This window comes from Pituophis catenifer, unplaced genomic scaffold (assembly GCF_029215685.1).
Source record: "Pituophis catenifer annectens isolate HBS135680 unplaced genomic scaffold, rPitCat1.0.hap2 SCAF_2, whole genome shotgun sequence".
Taxonomy (NCBI): domain Eukaryota; kingdom Metazoa; phylum Chordata; class Lepidosauria; order Squamata; family Colubridae; genus Pituophis; species Pituophis catenifer.
The window spans coordinates 125720311-125730394 of NW_027256882.1; positions in this window are offsets into that span (position 1 = coordinate 125720311).

Genomic DNA, 10084 nt, shown 5'->3' on the forward strand with positions numbered 1-10084 from the left:
ATTTATTTAAAACAATACATCAAAAAAAAGAAATAGTCAAACAAATGATCGCGACAGGAACTTTACATGATATTTACACTTTCTACGGTATGTAGGCTTCAATCAGATTTAACATATATTAAACATAATCCTGGTTATACTTGACTTTTTGGGCGTCTCTTGTTCAACCAAACGTACCTTTTGTCCCAACATTGGAAATATACGGAGTCCTTTTGATCTCTCAATGCTTTAGTCAGTCTGTCGGCTTCCGCATAATCCAAAATTTTCTCCAAAATCAAATCTTCAGCCGGCAGGTCTTTCCCCTTCCAATGTTGGGCGAAACATATTCTTGCTGACGTGGTGATAAATACACACAGACACCATATATTTGTGCCTATGTTGTCTGGCCTGATGTTCAGTAGATAGTACTCTGGTTTCAGAATTAGGTTATAACCTGTGATTTCCATGATCCATGCCTGTATAATTTTCCAGAATTCAGTCGTCCTGGAGCAGGTCCACCACATGTGGAAATAGGTACCAATCTCCCCACACTTCCAACAGTTTGGTGAGAGATTTGAATACATTTTAGAAAGACGAGCAGGTGGAAGGTGCCATCTATACAGCATCTTGTACACATTTTCTTTGTATGATGTTGTCCACAGGAATTTCATATGTTTAAGCCAGATTTCTTCCCATTTTGTCATATCAATTGGATAGCCAATATTTCTCCCCCAGGCAATCATAGAGTCTTTAACTATTTCATCCCCTATCCAATAGTCTATTAAAAGTTTATATATCCTTGATAACATTTTGTCCTCTTTTCCTAGAATGATATTGTCCAGATCATGCTGATTCAAATTAATACCATCTTGTTCCCTATCTTTTTAAAATTTCGAGCAAATTTGGGCATAAGCCCACCAATCCAATTGTCTTCCCTGCAACTCCAACTCATTTCTTGATTTCAGACTACCATGGGGGTCCAAAAGTTCCCGGTAAGAGAGGTGATTTTCTTTGTTATATAGAGGCCTATACGTTATAGCTTCGAGTGGGACCAGCCAAGAGGGGATTGAAGAGTAAAATTTACCCTTAATTTTCCTCCAGGACTCAATTAGAATATTCCTCACATAATGTCCTGCAAGGCACCTGTGCTTTGGGATTCTGTTTTGCCAAAGAAAATAATGCCAATCTTGATGTAGCCCCTCCCCTTCCAAGATCAACAACCTCCTTCTTCTCAACAATATCAAATCCCTGATCCAGACTAAATTTGCGGCCTGATAGTAGTATTCCCATTTTGGAACACCAAATCCTCCTTTTTCTTTAAGCTCTTGAAGCATTTTAAGTTTGATTCTGGGTTTTTTATTTTGCCAAATGAATTTAAGGACATAGTAATTTAGTTTTTTAAAAAAATTATTATCCAATCTAGCTGGTGCTGTATAGAATAGGTATATCCATTTTGGGAGTATGTAAGTTTTTATAATTGCTATTCTACCTAGTAGGGATATCTGCATGTTCTTCCACTTCTCTAGATCCTGACCTGTTCTCTTGAGAAGGTTCAGATAGTTGTCTTCTTTGATCGTGGAGCATTTGGCTGATATAATAATACCTAGATATTTTAGTTTATTTACAATTTGGAACCCCAAATTCGCTTCTAATTCTTTCCCTTGCTTTACTGTCAGATTTTTGGCAATAATTTTAGTTTTTTCCCTATTGACTTTTAATCCCGCCACTTTACCATATTTTTCTATTTCCTGGGTCAAACACAGTCCCGATATCAACGGATCTTCTAATATAAATACTAAGTCATCAGCGTAAGCCTGCACCTTATATTGTTGATTTTGGATATAAAGACCTTTTATCCCTGTATTACGTCTAATTTCCCTCAGTAAGGGTTCTAATGACAGAATAAATAACAACGGGGAAAGCGGACACCCTTGTCTAGTTCCTTTCTCAATATCAATTTGACCGGATACATCACCATTAATTGAAATTTTAGCACTCTGCTTCGAGTAAATTGCACGGATTGCCCGAATAAATCTTTCTCCAAATTGCATATGTTGAAGTAAACCTATTAAAAAGCTCCAGTTCACACGATCAAAGGCCTTATGTGCATCCATGAATACCAGGGCCAGTTGTTTATCAATATGGGTTTCGTAGTATTCCAAAACATTCATAACTATTCTTACGTTGTCTCTAATCTGTCTGCCTGGTAAAAGCCATTTTGATCTTCATGTATAAATTGGTTAAGAAACCCTTTGAGTCTCTCTGCTAAAACTGCTGCGAATAATTTATAATCTGCGTTAAGGAGCAAGATGGGCCTATAGTTCTGAATCTGAGATAGGTCACTATCGTCCTTTGGCAAAAGAGTTATTAGTGCTTCTGTCCATGATTTCGGGGTCTGTCCCTCCCGAATCACTCCATTAAATAACTCAGTCATATGCGTACCTAGTATTTCCCAAAGTGCTTTGTAATATTCAATCAGTAGGCCATCTGTACCGGGAGTTTTCCCTGTCTTTTGTTTTCCCATGACCCTTTCGATTTCCCCCTCCGTAATTTCTTCATCCAATACTTCCCTAGATAAACCTGGTATTTTGGGTATGTCTGATTCCTCTAAGTATTTCTTTATTTCCTGCTCAGACTTATCTTCCTTAAAATATAGGTTAGTATAAAATTCCTGTGCAATTATTTTCTTCCCTTCTTCCCCTGTAATCCAATTACCTTTCCCATCTCTCAAGTTATGGATTCTATTCTTTTCCTTTTCTTTATTTAGACGGTAAGTGAGCCACCTCCCTTGTTTGTTTGCCCTTTCGAAGTATCTTTGCTTCATCCACCTTATTTTTTTCTCCAAATCCTGTTGATCTAATAAATTAATTTGGTGTCGTGCTAATTTCAAGTTCATTTTAAGTCCTATATTGCTTGGATCCTGCTGTAACATAGCCTCACTTCTTACCAGGTCATCCAATAATTTATTGCGCTCAGCCCTTTCCTTCTTTCGTTTCCCTGCCATATAATTAATCACCAAACCACGAAACACAGCCTTCGCTGTGTCCCATACGTTGAAAAGGCTTGCATCCTCCCTGTTGTTTTCCTGAAAGAAGAACCCCATCTCTTTCTTTAAGTGTTTTAAGAATAACTCATCTTTAAAAACTCTTATATCCAATCTCCACTTAGGCCTTATTTTCCGCTTCCCCATGTTATCCAAAGAGGGTTGTGGTCTGCCCACTCATTGACGCCTATTTCTGCTTTCTGTATCCCCTGACTCAATTCCCCTGACAACCACGCCGCATCTATCCGCGACCAAGATGAGTGCCTGGCGGAGAAGTATGTATATTGTTTATCATATATAATTCATACTAAAGATTTCAACTTCATTAAAGATTCTCATTTAGAAGTATTATGAGAAAATGATGTTGTGGAATAAGCTACATTTGAAACAGGATGCTGAACTTGTGTTGACCTATTAGCTCCTCTCTTCTAGTTTTAGAAAATAGCATTTGGCTGAACTCTCATTTTTCATTTCATTTCATTTATTTATTTATTTATTTTATTTGTCAAGAACGTATTTGGTAATAAGTATAAGCATGGATTGGATACATAAAATAGGTACAAATAGAAGAAACATTAGGACAGGGATGGTAGGCACGCTAGTGCTCTTATGCACACCCCTTACAGACCTCTTGGGAATGGGGTGAGGTCAACAGTAGACAGTCTTAGGTTAAAATTTTGGAGGTTTTGGGATGAAACCACACAGTCAGGTAGTGTATTCCAGGCATTGACCACTCTGTTGCTGAAGTCATATTTTCTGCAATCAAGTTTGGTGCGGTTTACCTTAAGTTTGTATCTATCATGGAAAATATGGACAGATTCCAAATCACTAGATACAACATTTACTAGGGACCACACACTAGCTTTTTTCATATGGCAGGTACAATAGATCTAGTTTTGGAGAACACCATTATCAGTCTACTGTCTTGGTGAAATCATTCTCTGGATGCTTTCTGGTTTGCTGGTGTCACTCATTTCATGGAGACCCAGGACCTGTTCAATCAGCCCATACAAGGTGGATGGAACTTGTTGGATATCAGAAGGAACTTGGGTTGTAGTATCTGGTGGGCCATCTGGCTGAGTCCTTAGTTGCATAAAACTCCATAAAGTTCCATAAAACTTAGCAGAAAGTCCTGAGTAGGGCCTTCTGCCAATGACAGGAGGCAGGTGGTTCTTTGCCAGCCTTGCAGTTACAGCCAAGTAAGTGTAACGAGAGATACACCAGTTACCACCCCAAATCTTTTTGCTTACAAAGGACTGCTTCTCTTCCCCCCCCAAAAAGGTTTAATTAGTGTGTATTGAGTTTTTGTAGGAGATGACACCAGGCAGAGCCAGAGGAAGGGTCCACATGTGTCATGAGTCCCTTTGTGCCCACAGTCCAGCCCATCTTGAATTCCTTCCACTCTTATCTACTGCCAATTTCCTTTGGCCATTAGTAGTTCAAATGCTTATAGAGAGTTTAAACTTTCAATAAATCTTTATACAGGGTCAGATATATGAATGTTCATTATTAACCAAGTTTATTTTGGCAGGAGAAATAGTCCATAGAAAATCAATTCATAATGAAGGAAGAAGTACCACAGGGGGCAACCTGAAATTTTTTTAGGGTGGGCTTTCCAACCATTTCTCTCAGGTTTGGGGATTTTTTTTAGTTCACACAAAATTAGAATGTATAGATGCTGATTAATGAGTTGAGATTTCAGTCTCCGGAACCAAGGAATATAGATTTTAACAAGAACAAATTAGTAAATGAGGAGGGAAGTTCAAAAGTAAAGTTAGAAAGTATTACTTTACAGAAAGAGCAGTGGAGGTAGGAGGTTAATCATCAGTAACTATGTTTAATCATGCTTGGGATAAACACATGTCCATCCTCCGACCAAAGTTAAAAATTAAATACAAATGGAAAAAAAAATAAGTGAAAGATAATAAGTAAATAAATTAAAAAGGAAAAGAAAGCACCACAAGAAAAATTCAAAGGGCAAGCTTGATGGGCCACTAGAGAAGAAGAAGAAAGACCTATGGAGAAAAGGGCCAAAAGTGTTGGGTAAGGACAATGAAGCTTCTTGGATGAGAAGCAAGATGTCTTCTTCTTCCTCAACAAAAAAAGCAGTCTGGTTGCCTTTTGAAAAAGCACCTTTGAGAAAACTATGACCTGGATAACTGAGAGTCTCCACAGACATACTGCATATTCATGGAAAATTATATTCGTTTACCACCCTTGACACAGTTTTCATTCCTAAAATACAAACAACATGTAGCCAGAAGTTACAAGGTTGCAAGTTCACCAAACTACTCAAAATTTCCACTACCGGTTTTCCAGAACCTGTCAGAACCTGCTGGATTTCAGCCCTGCTTGAGACCCTTCCATGGGCAACAACCTGTGACATAAAATTCCATGGTTACCATATTCCCAAAGTTAGCTGATAATAACTACTAATCAAGATAGATTACAGAAGGAAAAAAGATGGTTTAGATAGTCAGAGTTCGTTCAAGGCAGTTTGAATAAATATGTATTAATATGCATTATTTATGACATTGTAAATTGCCTAGAGTCACTTTGGAGAGTGAGATGGGAAGTACAACTGGTGATGCAAAATGCCATGGTTACCACATTCCCAAGGTGTGGCAATAAAAACTACTAATCAAAATAGTCTACAGAAGAAAATAAAAGATGACTGTTATGTACTGAGAGATACTTCATATTCAAGGCATTAGTAAATATGCATCTATATACATTATTTATAGAACTGTAAGTTGCCTAGAGTTGCCCCTGGATAGTGGGAGGTGTATAAATTTAATAAATAAATTAGTTAAACCAAATATCTCTCCCTTCATTCCATTTCAGAATGTTTGCAGATTGCCCCCTCCGGCCTATTTTATTTGAGGCAAGTGAGGCTCTTTCTAATCTGCATGAAGCAACACCAACTAATGTCATCTGTTTTCTCAACACCCTCTTCTAGTACATAGTTGTTGTACCAGTTCTCTCTTCGGTACATTGTGATCCTCACTTCCCTCTTCTAGTACATGGGTGTTGTGCCAGTCCTCTCCTTGGTACATTGAGATTCCAGAGAAGTTCAACCCAGATCATTTTTTGAATGAAAAGAGCCAGTTTAGGAAAAGAAATGCTTTCATGCCATTCTCAGCAGGTACCATCTTCTAAAACAGATTAGATGTATTACCATGTGCTGGCCTGATCCATGTTATTTTTTTTATCCGGCATAATTCCAGCAGGTGTACTTCCTAAATTGTACTTCCTATTCAATGACTGCAACACTTCAGAAGACTATTATAACACTTTTCTACTTGTAGTTCAAAGAGTTATTAATCTATATGTACCAATAAACATAACATAACATCCAAAGCCAAAAAGAACACATTACCCATGTCAATAAGGAAACTCCAATAAAAAAAAATCACTTTGGTGGAAAAATAAAACTGGCTATGTAGCTAACTTCAAAAACCGATACAAAACCATATGCCAATTATCACTGCAGACAGGAGGAAGAGTTGTTACACACAAAATCCAATCGTGCCTTCTATAATTTCATAAATGCCAAATTAAAAGATTCAAAAACCACCCCATCTCTAAAAGGGCCAAATGGTGAAGATTGTAATGATGATGCCGTTAAAACTAATCTTTAGGTGAAAGATTTATAGGATCTGAAGAGAAACCAGAGTATAAAACTAATCTCTTCAACACTTTTTTCAATTCAGTCTTTGTCAACAGCAATGGCATCTCCCCCTCATTTCCTAGTCATACTCATCCAATTTCAATGATCTAATCCACATTGATTTTACTGAAGATACCATCATAAGGGCACTACACAAACTTAAACCATCTCTATCTATTGGTCCTGATGTGCCTTCTTTCTTAAAAAGCTTTCCTCCGCCATAACTGAACCTCTAAGCACCATCTATGAACTATCTTTTAGAATGAGCCCCTTGCCTGACATATGGTCATTAGCAACAGTCATACCTATCTTTAAAAAAGGTGACCTCAGCCTTGTTTAGAATTAAAGACCAATCTCTCTTTGCTGCATCACATGTAAAGTCATGGAATCCATCACTCTCCACTTAGCAACAAATAACCTACTCTCTAATAAACAATTTGGTTTCAGGGAAAAATTGTCCATGTAATCTGCAACTCATACACTGCAAAAACATTTGGACCTCTCAACTCAACCAGTTTGATTCAGTAATGCACGACAAACTACTTATAAAACTAAAATCTTATGGCATTTCTGGACCCCTGTATAATTGGATAGCTGCATTCTTGTCAAACAGGCAACAAGTGGTCAAAATAGGCAGCGCCCTATCAAATCCTGCACTTGTTAACATGGTGTTCCCCAAGGCAGCGTTCTAGGTCCAACACTCTTTCTGCTTTATATCAATGACCTTTGTGATCAAATTATAAGCAGCTGTGTCCTCTTTGCTGATGATGTTAAACCATTCAACACCGCAGACAACTCTATTACCCTTCAAAATGACTTAGACTATGTATCTGAATGGTCAAACAATTTGAAACTCCAAATCTCTGTTAACAAATGCTCAGTCCTGCATATTGGCAATAGAAATAAGAATATCAAATATTTGCTGGCCAGAAATGATCTAAAAGTTGACCCACACTCTGTCAAGGACCTAGGAGTACTCATTTCAAAAGATCTAAGGCCTAGAGCTCACTGTAACATTGCAAAAAAGGCATTAAGAGTTGTCAATCTTATTTTATGAAGTTTTCTCTCTGGTAATGCTATACTTCAAACTAGGGCATACAAAACTTTTGCCAGACCTATACTTGAATACTGCTCACCTGCCTGGAACTCTCACTGTATTTCAGACATCAATACATTAGAGAGGGTCCATAGATATTTTACTAGAAGAGTATCAAATCCTCTGCTCTAAATAAAATTCCCTATACCACCAGGCTTGAAATTTTAGGCCTTGATAGCCTCGAACCATGCTGTCTACATTCTGACCTAAGCTTAGTTCATAAGATTATTCACCAAAATGTCCTACCTGTAAATGAGTACTTTAATTTCAACCACAATAACACAAGGGCTATCAATAGATTCAAACTCAATGTAATTCGCTCTAATCTTGATTATAGGAAATATGAGTTTTGCAATAGAGTAGTAAATGTCTGGAACACTCTACCTGATCCAGTTGTTAGTCTCTCTAATCCCCATACCTTTTACCTTAAACTGTCTACCGTGGACCTTTCATGTTTCTTAAGAGTTCCATAAGGGGTTGTGCATAAGTGCACCAGCGTGCCTACCATCCCTGTCCTACTGTTCCCATTTATATGTACTCATTTTATGTGTTTATGGCTATGTTTTGCTTATTTATTTCATTTTATTTGTGCCAATTTTTTTTATGTGTCCATGTCTATGTCTATACTTTGTCTATGTCTATACTATTCCTTGTACTTGTTGTCAAATGAATGAATGAATGAATGAATGAATGAATGAATGAATGAATGAATGAATGAATAAGCAAGCAAGCAAGCAAGCAAGCAAGCAAGCTTTATTTTCTTGTTTGCTATTTCAGGGAAGAGGGCCTGTCAAGGAGAGGCCCTGGCTCTTCCTGTTCTTTGGCATCTTGCTCCAGAACTTCACCTTATATCTGGATGGGGACACCAAAGACACAGATGTAAAGTCTTTGTTTATGGACTTCCAAAATAAGTGTCACTACTCTCTGACATGAGCTGTTAAACGTTCAGTGGACACTTGTGTTCAATAATTAAAACAAGGAAAGAAGTCAGGATCATGATGAATTAAAGGTCTTTCTCTCCCTCGTTCCCTTTCTCCTTTCCTTTCCTTTCCTTTCCTTTCCTTTCCTTTCCTTTCCTTTCCTTTCCTTTCCTTTCCTTTCCTTTCCTTTCCTTTCCTTTCCTTTCCTTTCCTCTCCTCTCCTCTCCTTTCCTCTCCTCTCCTGGTGCAAACTGGATGTGAGACCCCTCGGTTGGATTTGTGCTCTAGACAGAAATTTTGATTGCTGCTGGTATATTTCCTGTTGATCGGCATCATGTCTGCTTGGGCATCTGGATCTGCTGTTAGGTTGACAATAGAGACCCTGAGGCTGTTGCATCATGGGGAGTTTAACTTTGTATCTGATAGCCTTAAGTCTAAGGTAGTCCAGGAGTTTATGGCCATCATGGCAACAAATGAACTTGCCCCAAATTACTACACCTCCAATGCATACCAGGGGTCAAACAATAGTTTTTGTCTTGTAGCAGTTGCAACATATCTAGTTTCAGAGAACATCACTTTCATTCTGTTGCTATTATGAAATCATTCTCTAGTTACTTTCTGATTTGCTAGTGTCAGCCCATCTCACCAGGAGATAGAACCTGTAAAATCAGCCTATCCAACATGCCTGATGGACCTTGTTGGATGTCAGAGGAATCTTGGGTTTCTCATTGAGGATCTGGTGGGCCATCTGGCTGAAGTCTTACTTTGGGAAAAAACTCAATAAAGTTCCGTAAAGCTCTAGTTTTGCAAGAACTCCTCCCCAAGCTGGCCACTTCGGCTGAACTGTAGTAGTCTGGGTCACTAGGTGCCACCATAGTGTCCATTTTAGCAAAAGGTCCTGACAGTGGGGCCTGTGACCTATGACAGGAGGCAGGTAGTTCTTTCACAGCCATGCAATTATGGCCAATCAACTCTAGCAAGAGACATGCCAGTTCCCCCAACTTCTTCTGCTCACAAAGGAGTGTCTTTCTTCAAAAAAGCTTTAATTAACATCTGTTGAGTTTTGAGCTAGACAAGGTCCATATTAGTTAGTTTAATAATATTTCCATTTTTAAATTAATAATCATTAAAGTTTAACTATGTTCCAAATACATCCACAGAAGAAGGAAGCAAGTGGGGGAGGGGAGTGGGGAAATCTTATACTTTCCTTTTTTTCTCTGGTGAAAATCAATAAGGCCTTCCTTGTCAAAAGAAGGAGCAGTTTCAACCTTTTTTTTGCTAAGAAAGGATACACTTTCACAATAGAAGGTCACAACATGACCTTCTATTGCATTGTAAGGGATGAGCGGCATGTAGGGATAAGCAGAGCTGCCATG